Consider the following 22,586-nt stretch of genomic DNA (forward strand, 5'->3'; position numbering starts at 1 on the left):
CGGGGCCGCGCGCACCCGGCAAACGTACACAACCGTTCGCAGCTGAGCAGGGGGCGCTCGCAGGCCGCACGGCTAATCAAATGATTAATCGGAGTGCGACACATGACGAGGAAGGCACGGAGCACATCTCGTTTACAAAGGTCGCACGTAGATGGCTCAACACTCGCCACCACCGCTATTGGCCGGCGGCCTTCCCGACTCAGGAGCATCGGCGCCGCCCAAGCGGGCGCCGGACTCCTTTCAGGCGTAGGTTTCGAGCAACCATACAAGGTTTGCTCGCGTTCACAACACAGGGTCCACTGCCGTAGCCGGGGAATCCGAAGGAAAAAAAGTATACACCTGCCACTGCCCGAGTCAATGGCCGTCTCCCCATTCGCTTCCCGTGAGTGGCCTCTCGGCAAGCTTATCACATCAGCAGTTGGTGGTCCAATCGGGATGAGCGACCGACACGGGAAGAACGCAACAGACACCAACAGTTCTTGGAAGAGCTCCATTCAGGAAGGGTCAGCAGCGCTGCTGTCATACTCTCCCATTTGCACTGACCCCCCAGGGGCCTCTAGCTAGCAAAACAGCTCCACCTCCACAGCTCCACTCCAAGGTGGCGGCTTGTAATCGTTTCCGCCGTTACAATTGACAATCTGTATAGAAATACCTACCTTACATGCCAGAGCTTTCCTTTTTACTGAGCCCCTGGAATAGTGGCTGAAACCCTAGCGAATGGAAATAAATGCCAGGGTAAACACAGTGAGCAGGTGTAACAGCTCAACAGGGAGCTGCCTTCATTGCGCCACCATTTGACGTTCAGGATAATATATGCCTGATTCATCATCCGAGGTGAAATCAGTGCTCGTGAAAGCATCTTAGCAATGTTCCCTAACGCTGTTATGAAAACAATTCGGATTTGAAGTAGCGAAATCCTATGGATGTCACCAAATTCGTAACGTGTCCGCACTCGAGTTTGTATACCCACTTTAAGGCGCCTGTGTGCTGTGTAATGTCATGCACGTTAAACAAGGGGGGTAAAGCGTGTCGAGGAGGTTGTGCTGCACTCGTCTAGCACCATGATGTTACTCCTATGAATTATTTTTGTTTTACTTGCACAAAAAACACGAAAAGGTAGATTCATAAAGCATTGAACTTCATGAAAAAATGTCACATTTTATTTTCTTAGAGCTATAAAATTTAAGTGATATAAAGGCTGATAAAAGCGTAGTAGCGATAGTTTCGTATCGTTTTGTCTGCGCTACCTAGAACTAGAGGGCGCTGGCTTTATGCAGCTGTAGCATGTGAGAAGTAGCATCATGGCTGCGAACACGGTTAGCCGAGGGGTGGAGAGGGTTTACGTTGGAGTGCCGCCGTCGCTTTCGCTCTAGCCAGTAGTAACACTATGGCGCGCAGTGCAAGATAGCAGCGCCGTGGCCCAACTCCGCAGCTTTTCCGGCCGTCGAAGACGTGGTCTCTCCACTTTTGTGCACGATATTACGCTTCCTTCTTCGGCGTTGCTCCTTATCTGCTGCGCGCTGGCTTCTGCCATTTCGGTTGATAGCAAGATTTTTTCTAATTCACTCCTCGTCAGCTGAGGCTTCGCCAGCAACTGTCGACGCACTCCTGCGCTTTGTAGCCCACAATCGATGCCATCTCGCAGCATTCGGTCCAACGTTGCGGCAAAATTGCATGTGTCCGCTGTTTGACGAATGGCAACTATGAAGTCTTCGACAGGTTCTCTTGGCAGCTGGTCATGTGTAAACAATTTGTAAGACTGTGCTATTTCGTTTAGTTACGGAAAAGTGCTTCTGCAACAAAACTACCATTTGGGCGTAAGAAAGTTCGTTCACCTTGCCTGGCGCTTCTACCACTAAGTAAATCCACAGTGTGAGTCGACAGCGCTGCAACCAACAGGGCCCGCTTCTTGTCGTCCGTGACGCCATCGCCTTCAAAGAAGGCTCTCAGTCGCACTTGGTAAGCTGGGCACTTGTCACTCGTTTCGTCAAACTGCGGCAGGCTGGCATATCCTCCCATGGTGGTGAACGTAGCGGAGTACTAAGAGGGCGTTGTCATCCCATCCTCGTCGCCACTATAGAATCTTCACCGTACGCAGCGGTGTTCGGGCCAAGACAAAGTTTATTGCTTTGGAGCGTGTTAATATGGGCGTTGAGCGAAAAGGTTAGGAAAGCAATATGAGGATGAGGAGGAAAGTGGCGATAATTGTTGCCGTACGCTAGCGTGACGCCATAGCGATGTAGCATATATGTTCTGTGTTTTTCGACTCGCTCGCTGTTGTGAACTCTGCATGATCATGTTGCTGCCTCGCTCTTAAGACAATGACAGAAGAACGTCGGCTGGTTTTGGATAAGTTCGAAGATCTTTGAAAACGTTGTTGCATCGCGGTATTGTTTTCATTTTAAAGTGTGAGCACCAATAAGCTCATGGTGCCAAAAGCGTCCGCCCGGCTTGAATATATATGTGGAGTGGCAGTTGGGAGCGCTCAAGCAAAATATGTAGCATAACCATGAATAACTATCACTCCCCCTTTGGTTTAACCACTGCTGATTTTTTATTTAAAACAGCATGTACTGCGCTCACTTTCCCCCATTGAATTCTGGTCACCTTGCTGCTTAGCTTTCTTCTCTTGCTCCTTTGTTCGGCTATTTTGCGCCACGAAGCCTCATATACAGGTATATCCGCCGGCAGCAATTGGCTCAATGAATCATGATGATGCAAGGGGACCAGATATCCATACGTTCAGCAAGGTGGCCAGATATCCATACGTTCTAATGCAATCCGTGTTAGAAAAACTATACTTTAGTTGGAGAGACAGTTGACGGCTCTGGTCTGGCCAGTGGCATGTCGAAATTTGCATGTGTGTCTTGTACGTCGTGTTCAAGCCTCGTCGGCCAGGTGCGCCATATGATGTGAATATAGTATGGACTGCCTTGGTAACATCTGGTTACCGCACATTCACGAAAGACAGCCTCCTGTCAAAAGGAAATACTTTCGACCTCTCTTCGAGGTTCAGCTCAATAGGGCCCATTCGTCTCTCTTTCCTGCTGTTACATCCAAAGCCACGTGCAAGTGTGTATCATGAAATCTGTAATGCTTTCTATTGTTTGTGATATGAAGAAAACTCAGGAATAGTTTTCTAGAAATAAGCTATTTTCCTCTAAAACATAAGCGTTGTGGATGAATTTCAAGTTCTGTAGCAGTCTTCAAAAAGCAATACAAAAACGATGGCAGGAAACTGTGCTTCGACATCAGGGCAATACGATCACGTGTTAAATCTTTGCTTACCTCGCCAACAATTTTACAGGTATGTAGGCTGTGCCAGTATTCATTCTTTTCGCATTCATGTCTGACAATCTGTTATTACCATATCGATGCCTACCACGTTCTGTAGAGCAATGAAGAAAACCCTGAGCTAAAAAAATTTTGAGGGTTAAAATGGCATGAACGAAATAATACAAGCGAAAGCTCCGCTTAAGTCATCGTAATGAAGTCTGACATGCTCTTTGATTAATCTTTATTTTGTTGATTGAAGACCTCACCTGTAAGAGCCATCGGCGGCGTTTCATTTTCGCGGCACCCAGGGACTCATCGCCTGTAGCGCCTATGTTGATCGTACTCCTCGCCCTTGACTCGCTTTTACCGCATCATCTCAGCGTCCCGTTGCTGGTACTCCTTTTCCTAGGCTCGGTTTGGCTGCGCTGAATCGGATACTTGTTCGGTACGAGGATCTCCGTTCGACCGGAGATAACGAGACCGCCTTGTTAGCGCGAACGCTACTCTCTTCGCACGTCTGGCTAGAGATTTACGGCATTGTGTTTATCGATACCTTCGCTGTGCCTCTTCGGAGGAGACGCATAGGCCTGTCCCAAGGAGATATGTTTGCAAATCGTTCACTCTCCATCATTCACACGTACAGCAAAGTTGTCTCATGGGTTTCTTTTTCTAAATCACAAATTGACTCCGGTCTATCCCGTCGGCCCGAGGCATCCTAAGACTTCTCCAAGACACTTTTCTTCCCCAACATCGGCTCGAACCAAAACATCTCTTGGTTGCGATATATAACCGTGCAGCTTTCGGTAGTGTAAGAACTGTACATCACACGCAATGTGGCACCGCAATCGACACAAACCTCCTAAACGTCCTGAAGACCCAACACGGCCTATTTCCGAATAAACAGGAACGTCGGCCTATTCATCCATACTGCTCACACCTTCTGCAACACAAGTTCTCATTTCCCTTCCCGCCACAGTGGTGCAATGGTTAGGGCACTCGACTGCTGTGCCCAAGGATGCGGAATTGAATCTCGGCCACGGCTGCCGGTTATCAATGGGGGAATAAAAGAAAGGAATTCTTGTGATGTGCTGTGTCAGTGCACGTTAAAGAAACCCAGGTTGTTCAATTTCCGAAGCGCTCCACTATGGCGTCTTTCATAGCCTCAATTGATTTGGGATGTTGAACTATATAAACCAAACCATCTGCTTTCTTCCGCCGTGACAACTATATCCGTGCAACCATTGTCGTTCCGTTCGACTCAGATTCACCATATTTCTTTCATTCTCTCCGTAGATAACCTCACTATATGGTACCTAAGCGTCTCCTGCAGAGATTTAAATAAACTGCGGCGGGGTCATCACACCTCACCCTATCCTTCCAGCTACCCACCAACCGGCTTCAGAAAGAGCTAAAGTATTATATCTCCCTTCTACTTACACTGAAGTATTGTTAAGCAGCGGCTCATACCACGAGCACGAAAATGTGACTTTCACCGACATGAAGGATCCAACTCAACTTCGATTAGGCTGTCATTAGAACACGCCGTTCAGTCACCCAGATCGTTAGATCAATAAATAAACGTTCCGCCAACATACGAAATTAACAACCATGCCTTCTACATGCTCTTCAAATTAACAAAGTTTTGTATACTCAGCCATACTTACCGCTTACCTGGCAACGCCTCAGTAAGCAGGCACCTTCCCCTAACACTTCGCACAAAAAAAACTTTCGCCCCTGACTTCCTACCTCGGTCATGACTGGCACCGTTATTGCAATACATTTCTTCTTAGCCCGCACCAGCACACCCAGATTGCAAGATAACCTAACCTAAGTGGAATATAGAACTATTCTACAAGAACTGCGAAGACGCGGCCTAAGTGCCTCCTATTTAATGCAGGAATGTAAAGCCTACATTTTCAGCCCCCAAGGTTCCTGTCCATCAAAAAAGATCGGCCACGCTATGTCGACCGGTTACTATCAAGGGATCTTTAGAAATCCTTTTGTGTGGTTGCAGTAAGTGTTACTTAAAATAATGTCACATTAATAAGTACTCACTGTATATAGTCTTTTTAGTTTCCTACCTCCAATCGTACATTGCAAAGGTACGAAATTGCTACTTTGGAAAACATTCTAGCCCGGTGCCAAGGATGGACTAGTGGCAGCACCTGGCGCAGTTAACGCGCACCGCAATTTTGTTTGATCGCGTTAATGCCCCCAGATGGGGCTATGTGTACTCGTGTATCCACGACCATTCTGCCTTTTGCATACCCCACTGGTAAGCTTCCGCCTGTTTTCTTCAGCTCATATAATGCTCACATAATGGCGTCGTCATCGGCAGAGCCTTCCACGAGTGCTTCTGTCAATGTCTGAGAGAGCTTTCGCCGAGAAAGCGACCGCCTTCGGAAGTGACTGGCGAGAACGCCTACCACGGAAAAAGGCCGGACGCTCTACTCCTCATCTGCGGCGCAATTCAAGTTGTGACAGAGTTGTGACAAACAGAGTGTCAAGGTTAAAACATTATTTTTACATAAAGGAGGGGGGTTGCGAATTCATTCTAATTAAGTGAATACTGCTTATATTAAAAAAATGCTGTGGATATTGGTTTTTCTGCTGGCGACATTGTTTTTGTAAATGTACGTACCTTTCTCAATGTGTTCCTTTACAATATTTATTAATTTTTTACTTAAAATCTGCTCATTAGTTCTCAATAAACCTCGGTGTGTTTGACGCCTGCTCAGTCATAAAACGCATAGCCAAATTTCAATATTCTTGTCTAAGCACTTACTGAGAAACGTTTAACCATCTTCACCCACACCTGACTGGGTACCTGCCCCCTTAAATGGTCCATGAAAAGCTATTTGCTAAAAATATGAAACGTGGACGATCAATAGGTATTCCACCAATCCACTCTGAAGCGCGAAATTATTTAGGCTGCCTGTATTAGCCCCGAACATATGGGTTATCGAAAATAATACGCCTTTTCACCCCTCCCCCCCCTCCCCCCCCCCTCCCGCCGGCGCGCAAGAAGTCAAGTTGCGACGGCGCCCCACCACACCACGCAAAGTTTTAAAACTTAGCTCGAATACTTACAACGCCTACCTCTGTGGATTTCTTGCATTGTAATTTTACCGCGAGTAGCATTTCAGGGGCCCTTGCACGCCGACGCTAAGAAACCGCAGTGGTTGCCCGTCTTCATGCGCGAACTACTTTGGGTCCGAACTGCTAATAACCCACTTCAAGCGACCACAAGAAGTGTGTCTGGTATTGATTATATCTTTGCACAAGTCGATCTAACCAGCATGAACAATGTTCGTTAGTTATCCCATGCCGCGACTCGCCGTCCAGCACGACAGCGCAGCAAAGCACACGTGGCTGAAACCAAGTTTCCTCGAACTCTGTACTTAGTGTATACTAACAGAACATGGGTCAGCATGAATGCATTCCTGCATTGGAATAATCTAGGCGTAGCACGAATTAGATCGCTAAAGTTTTTTTGTTTTTTTTTTAACCTATCGGAGCGCCACGTGATCACAGCCTTAGAGGGGTGATCGGAGCTGCAGCGTCGGCAGCAGCAGCTGTGTAAGTGGCGTGGTATCACTTCTTTTCTTCTGGGGATCATTCGGCGGCACACGGAGAAACTCGCTCGACTAGGCCAGCGAGTTTCGCTTCAAAATGTATTTAAAGGTGACAAACTGCTGAGGATAGAAAGCCAGTGTTTGCCTGGAGTATAAAAAATTGGTGTATACAAAGAAAGAAGCCTATAAAAGGAAAGAGGGCAAAAACAGTCAAAACAAAACAAGAATTCAAAAAAATAAGAGAAACAATGAAATATATACAAAAATATAAACAAAACCAATAAATTACAAACAAGTGAAAAACACCGTCGGTGTATGTGGAACGCTATCCTTAACCTTAAAGGCAGAGCATAAATGTCCCCATAATTTTTCTCAAAAGGACACTCAACACTTTCTCATACACTTTCTCAACACGTTCTCTTCAGTATGCAGTCAACCCCTCTTGCCGCAACTGCCTCTCACCCTATGTCAATTCAGAGAATTGTCATTCTCAGTTCAGCCGACCCAACACTCCTTTTCATGTCCCCCCTTCTACCAAGAGCTTGTGGACGGTGACAAACCAAAATAACGAATAGTTATTTCTGTATTAAATATCATCTGCCGCTATGTAATAAGGTCACTTACGCCATTTATATCTGCCTCCTCAGACCGTTTGGCTAATTACTTCCTCGTGGTCCGGAAAAAGGGCGAGTAAGATGTGCATAGTGGACAGGGGGATAGAGAAATCGGGTAGAATTTATTTAGCCTAAGAAAATTGCTTGAGTCACCATCGCCTGCGCTCGACGAGGCGGGGCAGTGGTATGGAATAGGCGGACGCATCTGGTGAGTGCGCACGGCAAACATAGTTGTGTGCAATTTGAAGTCATTGCGTTATTCACTGAGTTTATATTCTCCTTAACTACTTCAATATTTTTAATGGTCACCTGCCTGCCAATTAGAGACCCCCTCTACGTAGCAGCAATTTGTGATTATCCATGTAGTGGCGCTTGGCGACTCCGTTCGTTCTACTTCGTCGAGGATTATTTGGCCTCTCTGAAATCATCTGCACGCATTTCATGATATGTGCTATGAGCTTAGGCATGGACCATTATTACTATACTTCGACAACGGTTCCCCATGCATATTCTCTGCATACCGTGCCCCTTAATATACAAAAAAAAAAAACGGTCCACTGCACGTGCTTCAACTATCCAAATGGACGCCTCCATTTCGGTTTAAAGGTCTTGTAAGGCGGACTTTAAGACATTGCTAGCAGTCAGAAACACAGTAGAGATTTTCTTGGATTGGTAGCTTTTACTACAGTGTCCTAAAGTTCTAAAAAACTATGGCCATATTCTGCCGAACAGCCACTATTCTCGTCTTCTTCACCAGCCGCTGTGCTTGTCTTCGTCCCTGCAGCATTAATAGTGTTGTGCCATACGATACAGAACATAGTTTTTATATGCAGCTAAACCTAGAGATATGTGCCTTCCCGGCTGTTGTAGAGTGTGCTCGGGGTAGAAAGGTACTTAATAAAAACAACTGGCGCGGCTTGTTTGTACAGTTCAAAATGCTTCAGCCATTAGCGCAAATTGCATGCAATATATGCTTCGGTCGCCGTAGTACAGGGCTTTTCCCTGACTGGTCAACAGTGAGCCACTCGGTGCTTTAATATAAAACGTGGGCATCAATTTCTATGTCGTTTCCAAACAAGTAGCTTGATGTTAGCTTCTGGCCTAATCAGCATTGCTCGTTCCTTGATCTTGAGCCCATCTTTGATTCCCTCCTGCTCTGGTAGGGCTAGACAGTAATGTTGAACGATCTTACTGATCACCATCTTAAGTTCAACCATGGCAAACCGACGTCCAGGGCACTCTCGTGGTCCTAAACCAAACGGAAGGTATGAAGCCGGATGGTAAGGGCGCCGCTTGCTGCTGGAAAATGTTTCGCTCGAGGCTCCAACGCCTTGTGAAGGCTGAACATCAAACCTGTCGGGGTCGAACCGATACGGATCAGGCCAATACTCGGGATCGTGGTGAACATGCCAAACATGCACCATAATGTTGACGCCGGCCTGAATATGTCGGCCTCTGACAGTCACATCACGGTTGCTGTTCCTGGCGAGGAAGGACACAAGAGGTGGATACAGTCGCAAACTCTCGCGTATAACAGCGTCTAAACGTCGAAGGCTATCTAGCTTTCCATAGTTCAACTCGCTTGAGCGGATGGCGTCACAGGGCTCGATGCGGCTTGTTGGCTGGTCTTCGAGTGCCTGAAAAATGTAGAAAGAAATAATTTTGTGGCGTGTGTATCTCGCAAGGTGATTATATTTTTCTTTTGTTCTTGTAAGCCATAGCAATTTAGTTCAAATATTGTAGGCGTGTTCTCTTCGAGTTGCTTCATTAAGCAATTGGTTGATATAGTAAGAGCCAGAAGCTTTTTAAATCCATAACAGTTCGTTTAGAATAGCTGCATTTCCAGGAATCCAGTGTACATGTAAGCATGAAGTGGTTACCCGTTTCGGGCGGCTTTCTCACTTTCGCAGGCGGACGCGTAATTATGGCGTTGTCGGCGGGAGCGGTGAGTCTTCTGGTGCGGCATATATCTCGCAAATTTATTGCTTTCCATAAGACGCTTGCTACCATTCCTTTTAAAGCGAAGGCCTTTCCTGCTCATGCGCGCCGAGTACAGAAAGTGTGATCACAAGGTGTGATCAGTAAACATCCATCGCACTGTCGCTGAAAGAAAAAAAATTGCCATCTGCACCGCGGATAGAACCACTACGCCTAAGGACCATCGCCGAGCGCTCACGCGAACGCGCCCCGCGCCGCGCGGACTCTTCAGAAACATGTAGTTCTCCTTGTCTAGCCTGCCGCCTCCATGGCAATGTAGGTGCTGCCACTGAGCATGCCCATGCGTGTGCCGCAGCGGAGAGCTCAAGCCATAGAGCAAATACACAAACTCTAGAGGGAAAGCTGAGCAGGGAAACGCGCTTCCCACTGGTTCGCCGCCATCATCAACTTTATCATTGTGGCCAGCACAGTTTTTGCTCACTGCGTCAAAAATGAACAAAGGTTTGATCAAAAGTTTTAAAAACCGCTGCCGATAACATAACTGTAGGAAATTTCTGTACATTTTTTCAAGCTTCAAGCATATTATATGATCTTTCAGGCACATTCTTGGTCGTAAAGGAATGATGTAGAACGATTGGAAACCATGTTTGCGAGCAGACGTAGCAGATCAACAGTAAACACACACGAGCACCCTTTGACATTTACTGTATGCAGCAATAGCCATCACGGACAGACCAAGGGCCGTTGCTGTGGAATTCATCACTGTTTTTTTTTTTCTTTTAATATACTGTGGTCGTCTTGCGCCAAAGCAAATTTCTGACGTGTTTTCAGGTGATCGGGCACAGATGAGATGCATGTGTGCTCGACGGACGAAATGCATGCGAAGCGCGTAACAATCGTAGGAATAGCGGGCCTTGTGATAACAACACAGAAGAAGCAGGACACCTATGTGATGTTACAGTAGGCACGCGACGCAACATACCACAAGAAATGCTCCAGACGTGACGATTCTGCCGTTGTTTACAGCACCTACTCAATAGTAGCCGTCGGTTAACTGACCGCCATCTTCCCACGATATACGCTGCCAGCTTCAAACCATCTTTATGTGCCAAATTTAGCAAGTAAAATTCATCTGACAACCAATGAAGAGTATGATAATGGCGACAGTCATGCGGTCACCACTCGAATGCATTGGGTGAACGGGCAGCTTTCCCTCAGGAGTCTTTGTATTAACTCTATGGCTCCAGCAGATGCGTACTCCGCCGCCGTCGCCGCGCTGCGGAGAGGAGGAATGGAGGCATCCGAACAGGGCATGCCGCCAAGGAAAGGTGAGAAAAGATAATGGCAACCGCTCGCATGCACGACCCGCCACACCAGCTGTGCTTACTCACGTGTAATGCGTTGATGGGCGCGCGGTATTCGGTCTCATTTCACACGCGGAAATACAAGGCGGCGCATTGTCTGCATCGTATCTGTAGTCATGGATTCTGATTCTAGTGCCGGGCCGAGTGCAATGACGGTTCTGAGAAGACGCCGCGCCGATTCTAGCAATCCTGTAATCATTGTAGATTAAAGAAATATAAAAGAAACCCCAAAACTAGCACTGTGTTCTGTACCAACAGAGATAATGCGTGACATTCGGTACAAAAGCTTTATACGACTGTCTAAAAAATCTGTCAGATCAGCACCACACTAGAACCGGAACCAAAGGCTTTGGCCTCGCCACTCTTAAACGGTCTTAAGTGCGTCCTCAAGTTTGAGAGCGTGAGTTCTTACTACTTACGTTTCTACATTTCGGGTCCATCCTCGATTCAGGTTAAGCGGTGGGCATATGAGCACTTGGCTAAGCATATCAATCTAGCGTTACGTTACTGCAATCGCGTAAGCACTGTCATGTAAGCTAAGGTGGTGACCAAGAACTCTGGACCATGGTTGCCAAGGTTGCGCGCCATTATAGGTAAGACGTCATTGGCAAATGCACCAGGTCAACCGGACCCAGTGACCTCATCACACCACTTGGCGTCTCGCCCCATGTCTATGGCGTCATCACACAATGGCCACCGTCGAAGCGAGATAGAGAAAACTTTATTTGCAAAAGGACAGCGAGTGAAACCTTCCTTTCAAGACCCGAGTGTCCTGGGCTATCGCTCTGGCCTAGGTTACCAGCCTACGCTGGATCACTAAATCTGAGCATAGCAGAGTGTCCTCCCAATGCGCCTTCGATGCTCTGTGTGTATATACACTCTGTGTGTATGTTCGGGCTTGTACACCCCCATGTGATGTGGTAGGCGCTGGGCCGGTCGTTACACCAAGGGTAGTAACACCATCTTCGTAGTGTTCTGTGAAGATAATACTGTATTGATAGGATGGAGAAAGTGTTGGTCTACAGCTGTTCTCGCCCTTACTGCGCATTTAGCCCCTTATGTGGATGGGATAAAGTCGACGTTGTGCGCGTAAGGGCTGAAGCAGCACACCGTAAGCCGCAGGGACAGGAAGCCTAGTCTTGAGACCGGGCATGGTGGCAGCTTGGTTTATTTGACCATGAGCTAGCCTGTCCGCGACCTCATTACCTTTCAGCTCGCAGAGTCCCTAGACCCAAGTGATCTGGTGCTTGAGCGATTAATTTGTAGCCAAGAAGTGAACTATTTTTGTAGGCATTCTGCCTTGCGAGAAGGAGCCTACAGGCCTCTTGCGTGTCAGTAATAATGTGACGCTCGCGATTGGTTGTGTCTTCGTAGGTAACGGCCAGCACGATGGCCTCAGCGGCCGCTTCTGTAGCAGTACAGAGTAGTATGGAGATGATGGAGACTTCTATGTAAGAAGAGTCCCCCGCCATGGCTGCTGCTGCAGTCGATGTGTGCTTGTAGATAGAGGCATCCACATTGACTGTTTCCGGACTACGTCCCACTGGGCGCCTAAAATAGCTCACTCGGTCGTTTGTTGCGTCTTTGTTGTGGGCTGGAGACATGTTCTCTGTGTGAGGGGCAGCATGCACTCTTGCCCGGTACGAAACAGAAGTATTAGTAGTTGACTGAACGGCTTGGAGGTCAGCCGGATAGGCAACGCGCTCCAGAACAAGTCGGCCTGTCTCTGTTGACTGAGGGCGTCCCCTCTGGGACAGGAAAGCGTTTTGAATTTCTTCAAATGTGCTGTGCAGTCCAAGAGCTTTCGAGTTGACGTTAGAGGTGTATGGGGGGAGACCTAGCGCGTTCTTGTAAGCGGCACCTATCTTTTTCGTACCAGTGTGAGGTAGGGGAGTTCATTGGAGAGGTAACTGATGACAAGTGCCTGCATCAGACGGATCATGTCTTCCGCATGCCTTTTCTATTTTTGACCACCTAGCGGATCATTTTAAAGATCTGCTGTTTTGTATTCTTGAGGAGGTGGAGTGCGTGGTTGACCCTTCTATCGCTCTGGAGGATGTTGAGGTTGCCTGGTGATATGTAGTGGTATCATGTGTGCGGATGGCTTCGGATTTATCAGAGGAGCATCGGAGCCCGCATCGAAAGGCCTGTTTTCACGCAAGTTGCTGCCACTTGAAGAGTTTATTTCTGGCCTAGAGTGCCAGTGGTTGTCCAGATTGTAATGCCATCAGCTATGACGTCATCACACTATGTGACTACCACGCAAATCCAACAGGTGACACGATACAATAACGAATAATGTGTGCCGTACGTCATGACAAGTTCCCCCTCATTCGTGTGCGGCCACAGCGCCAGCAGTTACCCCTTATGCTGTCGTTCCGCTTTATTTACCAATCTATGATGTCGTTTCGCTATATTTACTTATTACCAACCAGCAAAAAGAAGCTATACTGCGACAAAAACAGCTATGGGGTTTAACAGGCGGCAGGGCGAAAACAAAGTGATCAGCTCCATGTGGTAATGGTGTCGGCCTAATCGTCTGAAAAGGGAAGCCTAATCATACGCACATACACGCACAAGTAGCAAACATACACGTGCATGGGCATACGAAATGCCCGCACACGTACGGGAACCCACGCACGCGAGCCAGGTGGCACCTTAACTCACACCCCTTTCTTATCCGTTCTCCTACACCAAGTTCATCTTTAATATCCATCTGGTCTGTACCAATATGCTGCCAGCACAGGTGCCGAGATTACGCCACTTAAGCCACGATTGAAGGGCGACCCGCCCTTGTGCCACAAAGGGTCAGTGCGATCGCAAATGATTCGGTGTATTATGGAACGAAGAATTACTAGTCGAGTTGAGGCCCAGGTTTTGTGAGAGATTTGCACCAACGACCTTTGATCGTTGAAACAATAATCGGGGCGACCTTTGGAGCGTCGGTGTGGTGGTTGGGGTTGTGGCCAAAATTTATTAATTACTTTGTACAAGGAGCGTTTGAGCCCAGGCTCTAAGGGCCCAAGTCCTCAGAAATCTAGGTGAACTCCCATTCCGTGGTCCCAGTGGCATCTAACGCGGCTAGTTCATGGCAACTGAGCATTGCCGCCTCCCAGGTTTCCCTAGAGCGGTTATTGATGAAATATTGGGAATGGTGGGTATTGGAAGGCAGGCCTAGACCACGTGGAAAATGTCCGAGAAGGTCGCTGGCCGAAGCAGTGGTAGCAGAGGGACGCCACTTCATCGCATTGTGCTGACCACGTTAGCAGCCGAATTTCGGACGTAAGGCAGAGTTCTGCTCAGTATCAGCGTTAAATAAAGCGAAGGAAATTGTAAAATAAAATTAGAAGTATCTTCGTTAATAATTTAAACCGTAGTTCAAAAACATTTCGAAAAATGAAAAAATCCATTCTAAAGATCTTCAATAGAACACCTACAAAGGCGGTGGCGGTATTCTCGGAGAGAAGCTCCATTTCTCGCATGCAGGCCTGAAAGTCAAATGACGCTTGGAAATGACTTCTACGGCGCGGTGCTGATGTACACGAAAAAAGTGTGAAAGATACTACGTCTTCCCTTCCTGTAAACCATTTCATTAGAGGTCATCTGGAGGTCAAGCCCGGGTTGTAAAAAATGTCAAGGGAGCGCTTGAGTCATCTTATGTGCAGCAAGGCGAATGCATTTTGGCCACCCCGTGCTCTAATCCTCGGAACACCTGATTCCTCGACAGAGAGAGAGACAGAGACCCTCTATTCCTCTATACTATCTCTAGAATGAGTGGATGAAAGTAGAGAGTGAGAGATAGAGTCTATCTGCTCTCTCTCTCTTTCTCTCTAGAAAGAAAGAAAGAGTATCTCTTCTTCTCTAATATTGTACAGAGAGTGGCAGGCTGTTTGGAGCGCCAACTTGAGGAGCAACAAGTGTACATGTTTCAGTCTTTTTAGCGCCATTTACTTCAGTGCGAGATCCAAAGCCATAAAATTTTTCGACCGACTAAAGATGCCAACAACAACTGTTATACAATTTATCTATTGCAGTTATTTAGGGCAGCGTCTAATACAAATAAAGGAGGGGGAAGAAACATCTGGATATTAGTATGCAGACACTCTGGTGTGCTCAACCCCGCTATGGCTAATGTAAGACCCACAGCGGCATTGATCCAGGAAACCCATTTGGCTAGCGCTAATTTGCCCGACAAAAGCCCGCATTTATGTTGCGTCACCTATCATTCTTTAAAAAAATCTGAAAACTGCACAAACGAGTTTCTATCCCCGCTAATGTACACAAATAACAAATCTGACGGCTGCCTCCATAGGTCGCACATAGCCGGTTTTTTGTAAAGAGTGTTAGAAAAAAGGTTTAATAAAACCTTCATGCTAGATCTGCTTCAGTCTGGAACTTCATCAAACTAAATGCATTGTTTAGCGGACACGTTGCACCTTTATAACTGTGTGACACTCTTGCTCCGATTCTATTACGATGCGTGCAGCCTTCGCCTGAGAAAAATAGCGATCAAAGTACTGCATCTTGCAAACTTTCTGATATTCTGCGACTCGCAAACGCCACCTGCCGAAGGCAACCGAGCAGTGATAAATACACAGAGTAATAAACCTTCGCTAAAGGCTCTTGCATAGACTACGTAAGCGATACATTTCGAAGGCGCTGTTTTAGAGCCTCTCACAGCAAACGAATTGTAAGGTGGACCCATGCTAATTCAGGATTCTGGGCCATGTTCTAGCAGCCTCTATTGCACGACAACTATTTGCAAGCGATACTGTAACTACGCAGCGTGAGCAATACTTCCCGAGACCCAAGGTACGTTGAAGAGGCCGTTAATTTCGGCCGTGTACGCACCGTGGTCAGTTCCTGGTAAATCCTCTCTTGCTCAGCGGGATGCCTGGCCAGTTCGTAAAGAATGAAACCTAGCGTTGTGGCCGTCGTTTCGTAGCCAGCCGCCAGAGCGAAGAACGCGTTACCTACAAGCTGCGTGTCCGTAATCATTCCAGGTCTCGGGCCATCACTCTTTTCCTCTATGGAGGAGATCTTCTGGGCGTCAAGCATGAGCTGCAATGGATCTGCCACCGCTGGTCGCTCGCCCTCTCTGCGCAGACGTATTACCTGAAAATCGCAAAATGATGACATAGATTTTACTACATAGCTCTTGCAGTCAACAGCCTTACACCACAAGCTGAGGCTGAAGATAAAATTGACAAATTGAACTGCGCTCCAGCCAGCCATCACGAATAAAATTTGGTTCCCCACTTGATACAGTAAAATAATAAAAATACCTCCCGTATTTTCAGGCAACAGTGTCTTCTCTGTCTTTATTGTTCCACTAAAGTGAGTGGTGCTTTTACTTTTTTGCACGTTCCCCTGACCGCTGATATTAGCTAAGCTGAAGCAAATAGTAAGTATAGTAACATGACACTGGATAGAAAAGAAGGAAGAGCAGCAAATTATAAGAAAGCTCATTTTTTCGAACATAACCGTACTATTTAGGAAAAATCTCAGTCGTAAAAAGATTGTCATTTACTAGGCCGCATTTTTTTTTTTTAAGACAGAGGCCGTCGGGCGGCAAATTGTCCTTGTGAGTTTCTTTTGAGATTCTGAGCAGGAGAATCAATGCGTGAGTAAAAGCAACGAAAGTCTGATCACCTTACCGCTGCGGAGCTAAGTGAATGAAAACAAATTGCTGTGCTGCGAGCTAAAATGGGAGGGTTAGAGAAATAATGAGTAGCCGAGACGTGAAAACAAGCGATTGAAATGAAAGTCGATGACATCTAAAAGCCCAGGAGAGTAACAGTGCCAAAGTTTATTATGTGCTCCAGAGGAGCTTTACTCCATAACCTTGGTAAAAAGTTTTATTAGTCTCAGAGTGGAGCAGTCGTTAACATTGAAATTGGCATAAGCAGTCGGGTGCAACCAGCCTACAAAAAACATAAGAACAACACTCCTTGGTATGTGTAACGAAGCAAGCGTAGCGCTGCGCTTACGATATCTAAGAACCTGTCAGCTAATGACCTGGAATATGGGGATAAAAACAGAGCATTTCAACATATGGCCAGCATTTTCCCTCGAATCAAATCACTAAATCCTAGATTTCGTCGCTTGTGCTTTAGGAGTGTGAAATGAACTTTCAAATCATTTGCTCCCATAAGGCTCATTCTGAAGGTTTTTCGTTAAAACGTCACGAGAGGAGCAAAGTGCTCAAATTCATTTATTGAGAAAATTTTCCTTGAAGAGGTGTTGCGCTTTACTCGAAAGGAGATAGGTCACTCTACGGGGAACCGTGTGAAGTACACAATAGTTTTTAGTTTCATTCAAATTATGCACAACATATTACTTTTAAACGTACACTCTAGTTTTTTGCACAAATGAACACCAGCTGACACCGGCACAGCTTCATCTTTCAGCTCCACTGTGCCTCAAGAACAGCTAGAAAAGTGCGTCGTTTGACTTATATTGGCCGTTACACTTGCTTCCCTTTTCGTTTTCTTCTTCCGAGGAAGGGCTTGTCTTAACACATTCGTTGTCTACTTTTCCTCACCGATCCTTACTGTCGGAACCATAGGCTATTAGGTAAGGCTAAGGTGGACATTTTTGTTCGAACTTCCAAACTGCCATTGTTCAGACGCTAAAATACCATTCATCGATGCCATGTTTATCAAAAACATACTTTCGTGGTACCTTTCTTCAGCTTAGAGAAGGCCCTTAAATACATCATCAATCATTCATATAAACCAATTACACTTAACAATGACAAATATGTTGTATACGGCAACAGTCATTACTGGGGTCATACCGATTTATCTTGTCCCCCCCTCCCCCCCCTTCCTCCCGAAGAAACTACTGCATGGTGGTATTGGAACATTACAACCGAATGTGCTGGCCAGGATGACACCTCCTTTGCCATAAAATTTTAAACCCTCTCATCTCCTGCATCGACAGAGATTTCTTTAACTTCGCGATTTCCCGTTGCTCCCTTCTTACTTTACGATCACTGGCCAGAGTGGAATAAAACTTTCGTTTAGTTCTTCTCGTAGCCACGTCCTCTTAACATGCCTTCCTCATGAACTCCTAGGATTGCAGACAGAAGTGCGGTTCTTATCGCTTAGTGAACTGCCTCCACTCGGTGCCCTCGTGGGAGCGTTATTCTTCAAAATATTCGGGTACATCTGGAAACACAAATAATGTGTGGTATCTAATACAATTGTATTTTATGTATGGTACTACAATCAAGGTGGAAAAAGTTATTAGTGTTTTAAGCTCCGCCTTCGAGGGTATTACGAGATAGTGTAGGCTACTAGCCCACAAATAAAGCCCCGTTTTAACATGCCGTACGAGCGTGTCTGCTTGGCCTATGGGTAAAGGGAATGTCAGTGTCCTGGCAGGTTTATTTTAATATCCTCTTCCCTTGGGAAATGAGCGCCCCAGGTTGGCAGGTAATTTATGACAACCCTACTTAAAGGTAGTGATCTGCCATGTCAGCTGCCGGGGTTATGCTCGTTACATTTTGATCACGACGCCAACGCAGAAAGACGGCAGCCGAATAGAGATTTTTGGAGAATGGGGCCTTGAAAAAACTATCACTTGAAAACGCTTCGCAAGGGTTCCGTTTTGCCTGGTGATGAGAATGATTACGGAGTTGTTTAGATGCTCGGACAAGTATCACTGGTTGCCTCACATTTAAGCTGACTGAACTTGTCAGTCGAAGCGACTGTCAAGTTAAAGTGGTTGAAAAGATGGGGTGTCAATTGCAGGCCAACTTGCCGATGCACCGTTCTGCCTCTGACGTCGTTTATCTTACAATTCGTCTAAAAGGTTTTACATTTCGAATATGACCTAATCATAAGCTTGATTTCAACACTTTGCCAGCTTTTGTAACGTGACTTCCTCTTCTCCAATTCCTTCATCGTAGTTACCAGGGCGTCAACATGAAACTCGAAAATAGAAGCCTGGGCGAGTTGGTATGTATACATTCTAAAACAGCGCAAAAGAACAGGGACGAGAGAACAAAACGTACAACACGAGCGCTGACTTACAACTGATTTATTGAACATAAGTGAGCAATATATAAGAAGAAAACTAAGAAGAAACAAAAACTTCTGAAGCAGGTAAATATACAAGGCAGGCAATGTGAAGGAGTTCGTGATAATAAGGATAATCAGAAACAGAAGGTCGCAGTCATTCCGTACTGCCACGCCTTGTCCCATAAGCTCAAAAAGATTATGAATCGGGCTAAAGTAAAAGTAGTGTTTTCCGCACCAGAAAAGTTGGCTAACATTTGCCATCGGGTCAACCATCCTACCAAGACCGTAAGCACCTGCAGGACCAATCATAAAATGCAATTCATCCCATGTGAAAACGAAGTCATCTATTCAATCCCCTTAACATGTGGTGACAAATACATCGGACAGACAGGAAGATGCATCAATGATCGTTTGCGAGAACACAACAAAGATGTGCAAAAAGGTGACAAAGGACATATCGCAGACCATATCAAAAACTGCAGCGAATGTCTACCAGATTTTCAACAATGCAGAGTCATAGGACATCACGCTGATCAACTGACTAGGGAAGTGATTGAGGCTTTTAACATAAAAACTAATAAATACACCTGTGTCAGTGCTCCGTCTGTGCTTCTGTCCGACAAAGAAATAAGGTTTCTATCTGCAGGACTTTGATCGCCATCGTTTAACTCGCGGTTAAAGTTTAATCAGTTTTTAGCAGTAACCTGTCAATTTTATGCATTCCATTCCTTTTGTATATTTTATCAATTTTATCATGTTTCAATCTTCGCTTTTATTGTTTTTATGGCTCTTTACACCTTGTCACATTAACTGCTTCCCATCTTTCGAATGTATCTGTTCACTTCAATCATCTCTTTTTAGATTATATCTTCCTTTACCCTCATCAACCTACCACGCTCTTATCGCTTTTACGGCCCCCTACACCGTGTTTGACGTCGACTACTTCTGGTTTTATCACCCAGTTTTCTTCTTATATATTGCTCACTTATGTTCAATAAATCAGTTGTAAGTCAGCGCTCGTGTTGTACGTTTTGTTCTCTCGTCCCTGTTCTTTTGCGCTGTTTTAGAATGAAACTCGAGCCCCACTCAGTCATCAGGCAGGCGTCTAAGCGACTTTCGCTAACCCGTGATCCCTGTTTCATGTAAGTGAGTGCGACAGAGGTAGTATATGGCGCCGAACCGCATTAGAATACGGAGGCAAACCAAACGAAATTTCATGATTTTAGTAGTTCAGCTCCTGGGGCTTAAATATTGCGCTGCACAAAGATATTCGCAGCACCACCTCGAGATTCCTCGACCGGCAATCTGGTAGCTGTAGTCATCACTGGACATGGTACATTCATGACTGAAAGCGGCATGCGTACTCGGCATACACATATTAAAGACGAAACAGCTAGCAATTGTTCCTGCCATGGCTACCATGGCGGGATCCTCGGCAGATACCATAGTCAGCAACTAAACATTGCAGATACGCAATTACAACCTTGGGAACAATCTCTTCACAAGCAGCGCGCGATTTGAACCTCCCCCCCCCCCCCCCCCCCACACCATGGCGCACTCGCCTGATTTGGACGCCTGCTCATGCCTCCGTTGCAGGTATGAGGTGGCAAGAACTGCCTCGGCGAGCTGAGTCGTGCAGCCCACCTGCTATATACTCCGGCAATGGCAGGTTGTGTTTACAAAACTCCTGCAGCATTACAGAATTGCCAGACTTAGATTCCCTCCGCATATGAAACGCTCTCCAAACGCCAGACCAAAACATGCCGTAAACTTCAAACTAACAGCTACCCAAATCGTCAATTACATACCTTATATTCAGAAGACGTCTATTCAGACGGATGCAAAAATTGTGATACCAAGATCTGGAGCTGTTCACAGTTGTTGGTTGGTTGGTTCACAGGAAGGGAAAGGCGCAGTATCGGTCACACTTGCTCTGTGGACACCTGAACCGCGCCGTAAGGGAAGAGAGGAAGGTGGGAGTGAAAGTGGATAGAGAGAGAGGGGAGCCGTAGTGGAGGGCTACGCTTTTCACAATCCCTAATCGCGAACCATGACTATATGTGAGACTCACTCTGATCACTGGAAAAGCCTACTTCTCAGCCCTCATCCGGGAACAGTCGAGCTGATCCACCTGGCAGAAAACGCCACCACTGCCCAACGGATAGCGTCCGTCATTTAAGCAGGAGGCGCCCATTCTGGTCTCTGCTTTCTATGCACTGGTAATGAAATTCCGCCACCACCACCACCACGAAGTACGAGCGCGCTGTGCTGTTTCCTACGCCGATAATAAACCGATGATACTGGTGTCTAATCTAGACTGGGAAAGAGGCAGTGCTTATTTTTCACTCCAGGTAACACGAGTGAATAACGGCGGTATAGCGTGGGTCCTTGCAGTGCCTGCATTAAGGGAACGTGGGTTCTACATTCCAGTCTGCACCAGCCGAGACTTACTTTTAGCGATGTTACACACGGCCAAACACCATGGCGTCTTGCTAGTTGAGTGAAGCAGAGAGTAAACCGCGTCCAACACTATGTATCGAGAGAGCGGCAGCCGCGTGCCACGTGTAGTGATTTTATGCGAAGCATATTGCTAGAGGTAAACCACAGCCCTTCGTGACGGTTACACGCCGTGCAAAGAATGTGGAATGCTACGTCACACCACGTGATACGCTGACGTCACGACAGAGGAGAGACGGAGGTCCAGCTCGCGCCGTCGGCTGCGGTTGCACGCCGTGCGGACCACGTGGTATGGTGACGTCACACCACGTGATACGCTGACGTCACGACAGAGGAGAGACGGGGGTCCAGTAACGACCGTTGGTGCACGTCAAGCCGGCTGGACACGGGTAGTTTACGGGGAGGCTCTCCCATACGACCGTGTTGTTGCCGAAGAAATCAAAATCGTTTATTCCTTTAGCACGTCGGGGTTCTAAGAGCTTTTGCTTTTGCGTACATATTTGCATAGTGGCAATCGAGTATCGTTGGCCTGGGGGACGACATGTTCGTTGTGCGTGTCGGTAACACAGTTAGATTAGAGATGAACGAGTCATGCTATTACCTAGTTTTATGCGATGGGAAAACATTGTGCATTCCAAGTTTAAACCGTGTAAAAGCACGTGTAACCAAGGAAAGAAAAGTTTAGCCAAGTGTAACCATGGAAAGCCGAGTTTAGCAATCAATATGCTTCGCATCTGACCAAGGTTAACCAAGCTAAGCCTCAGCCATTTTTGTCCATGAGATAAATTTTGAGTGCAGTGTTGCGCGAAGAAGCTCGCTTCTTCGGGTTCCACGGGTTCCTGAAGAGCAGTGCGTTTTTCGCTCAAGAGAAGTAAGCGTAGTAGTGCTGTTTTGTGCAGCTGGACGTTTTCTGTGCGTTCAAGCGCTACGGTAACGCAGTGACATGCTGTCACTACTCATAGTCGCAACAAAATCGACATCCCTTTTTTTACTGCTGCTGCCACCAGTCAGGCAAGACCGAATTCCACCCTCCGAAAAACGACGAAATTTCGGATTATTCTCCTGGTATTCTGAGGAAATAAACATGATTCTCAATTCTTGAACTGTAAATGCTGAATCACCCACAATTAAAAACAAAAGCTTTGTTATTTATGCCTATGCATTTCTTTATTGTCCCTGGATATAAGCATGGTTAGCAACAAAGAAGAGTTTGAAATTTAGATAATGGCTCTTCATATCAATGTTTATGCACTGCCGTCTACGGAAGATTTGTTTGAAGAATCTTGCCTGTCCAGCGCATTAAACCAATATATTTCATGGGATTAGCCAGGAGAT

The 22,586-nt window shown here is 46.4% G+C and overlaps 1 long non-coding RNA gene and 1 pseudogene across 1 annotated transcript in view; both read right to left on the reverse strand.

The window, feature by feature from the left end:
- LOC146175535 (uncharacterized) overlaps positions 1-5,407 on the reverse strand; it is a 36,475-nt gene extending 31,068 nt beyond the window's left edge. Inside the window, exon 1 of the long non-coding RNA XR_014701422.1 lies at positions 5,332-5,407. This is a non-coding gene — a long non-coding RNA (uncharacterized LOC146175535). The remainder of the gene's footprint in view (positions 1-5,331) is intronic.
- On the reverse strand, positions 1,203-2,097 carry LOC146175537 (uncharacterized; annotated as a pseudogene).
- Positions 5,408-22,586: the final 17,179 nt, after the last annotated feature.

This window comes from Amblyomma maculatum, chromosome 10, assembly GCF_055883805.1.
Source record: "Amblyomma maculatum isolate TAMU_Amacu chromosome 10, ASM5588380v1, whole genome shotgun sequence".
Lineage (NCBI taxonomy): Eukaryota > Metazoa > Arthropoda > Arachnida > Ixodida > Ixodidae > Amblyomma > Amblyomma maculatum.